The 2,275-nt window shown below is 37.4% G+C and overlaps 1 protein-coding gene across 4 annotated transcripts in view; it reads right to left on the bottom strand.

The window, feature by feature from the left end:
• Positions 1-279: 279 nt before the first annotated feature.
• SEC23IP (SEC23 interacting protein) overlaps positions 280-2,275 on the bottom strand; it is a 40,206-nt gene continuing 38,210 nt past the window's right edge. For 2 of the 4 annotated variants that reach the window (XM_025880725.2, XM_025880722.2), the window contains exon 19: positions 280-657. The gene's annotated coding sequence lies outside the window, so the exon portion shown is untranslated. Of the gene's footprint in view, positions 676-2,275 lie in introns of all 4 variants that reach the window. The other 2 variants (XM_025880724.2, XM_025880723.2) reach the window with 2 other exon arrangements.

Here is a 2,275-nt window from a genome sequence, read left to right on the forward strand (position 1 = left end):
ACATGGATGTCCCTGGAGGGCATCTCCCAGGACTTCTGTGCTGCAGGAGCATCTCACTTCCACAACTACATGCTCAGCAAGCGCTTGAAAGGCTTCATAAAACCTCAGATTCAAATTGGAATATAAGCAATCTTGGCTACTTCCTCTTAGACACAAATGACCCCTCAGTAAAGCAGCTGGGAACTACAACTCACATTTAAAGTAGAACACAAATTTTTGGAAAATCATATAACTATGGTTTCTCAAGAAGTCCATACTTGAATAAAAGAACATACTACATTAATTACAAAAAAATGCAAGTTTAATAGCCCATTGACAACAGGTCTTTAAGAAACAGAAATAACCGTCTGCATGCCACAAATATTTCTTCATTGATATCACGCCATTACTTTGACAGCTGTACAACTAACCTGATCTGAGGAATTTTTAACTGCATCATTTTTAAAATTATATTTTCTTATCTATACTGTCCAAATATGGTACTGATTTTCTTCATTGTCTTTTTGTTCTGTACGTTTTCTTTTAAATGACTTCCTACTTGTGAGAATTCTTTCTGAGCAAATGTTGATGAACCACTTTTCTGTCATCCATCACAGGAGCAAAGTGGGAATGTCCTCTGAGAGTTTTCTCAGCAATGTAAATTTCTACTCCAACTTTCTGGAAAGACAAGAAAGTCTTTAAGAGAAAAAAAGAATCCTTGGTGAACTTTGCAAACTTACAGTAACAATATACTACGCACTGTTGTTCCTTTCTGAAGTAAAAGAATATTCTGTCAGGTGCTCAGCTTTACCACACCTGCACCATTAACTGCCTCCGAAGAACCAGGCCTGTGAGCCCAAGGCCTCGGGGCTTCTGAAGGGACAGAAGTGCAGCTGGGAGTGTTCAGTGAGATTAACTAGTGTGGTAGATCTTCAGAACACAAAGAGTATAGAAAGTAAAAGAAAAAATTCCTGTCAAGTTCATGTGAGGCTTTTTAAAGAACAATTCTAAAAAGGACTAAGGGAGATAAACACAAAGAATTATTCAACAGAAGTGCTCTCCACTTAACATGAACCATGTATAGAACTGTCGATATTCTAAATTATTTTACAGTATTAAAACGGTATCAGGAACTTAAGTTCCTGCCCAAATTTTACAACCAAATATAAGAAGAAAGAAAACAATGAACAGTGAACAATTATGTGAAATGAAAGGTTCTTAGTTTTTATTATTAGGTGATATTAAAATCCTAGAACACTGTTTGGGTTTTGTTTTGCTTTGTTTTGTGGAGAGACTGTCAGGGGTACTTGAGTCATTTCAAAATTCATTTGGAACAAGAGCCAAGACTTATGGTATACTAGAACTTGCACTGAGACAGTAAAATCTATCAAGTTACAATCACTAAAACACCATATTTCACTAAGTGTAAGACACCATCAAATGTAAGATGCACCATTATTTTATGTACCCATGCAAAGAAAAGGAAAGATGCTCAGGACACAGAGTCTAAAAGGAGACAGAGACCACCTCAAAAAGTGGGGACACTGGAGGGCTAGAGCCTCAATGAGGGGTAGAAAAAAATAACCCTTCCTCTACAAGGGACAGCAAAGAAGTCTGCACACGTCTTCCTTGACAATGGGAAGAGGGGGAAAAATATTCCTTGGTATTTGAACTGGTCCCCCAGCCCTGCCAGCCCACAAATTTTGTGGTCTGAATTCACACTAGCAGCATAGTCCAAAATATCTCAAGCAGAGAAATTAGTTTAAGAAGACTCAGGTTGGTAATGACCCCTCCCTCCCGCACCCCTTCCCCCCACCCGCCCCCGGCCCAGTAAATGGCAGAAAAAAATGCAAACCATCTCGGGAAGAACTCAACTGCCATCCAGGCAACAGCTGATTAGAGGATGCAGTCCAAATTTAAATATAAAATGTGGAATCTATAGGACTTGAAATCAGTGAAATATGGTAGGCAGATAAATAAGTCTATAGAAGAGATGTCCCAAAGCCTAGAAAACAAATACTGGGTACACTTATTGTGATGAGCACCGAGTTATGTTTGGAAGTGCTGAATCACTACATTGTACACCTGAAATGAATTTAACACCGTATGTTAACTACACTGGAATTAAAAAATTTTTTAAAAAATCAATTTTCCCATCAAAAAAAAGGGAAAGAAAACAAATACTAGGCATATAAAAAAATGTCAAACATAAAAAAATGTCAAACCAGAGCATATCATAGAAACATCAATGACAAAAGGATATATTTCAATATATGGCACAGGCAAAAAAAAAAAA

This window comes from Callorhinus ursinus, unplaced genomic scaffold, assembly GCF_003265705.2.
Source record: "Callorhinus ursinus isolate GAN/ISIS: 27379988/994484 unplaced genomic scaffold, GSC_fseal_2.0 scaffold20, whole genome shotgun sequence".
Classification (NCBI taxonomy): Eukaryota; Metazoa; Chordata; class Mammalia; order Carnivora; family Otariidae; genus Callorhinus; species Callorhinus ursinus.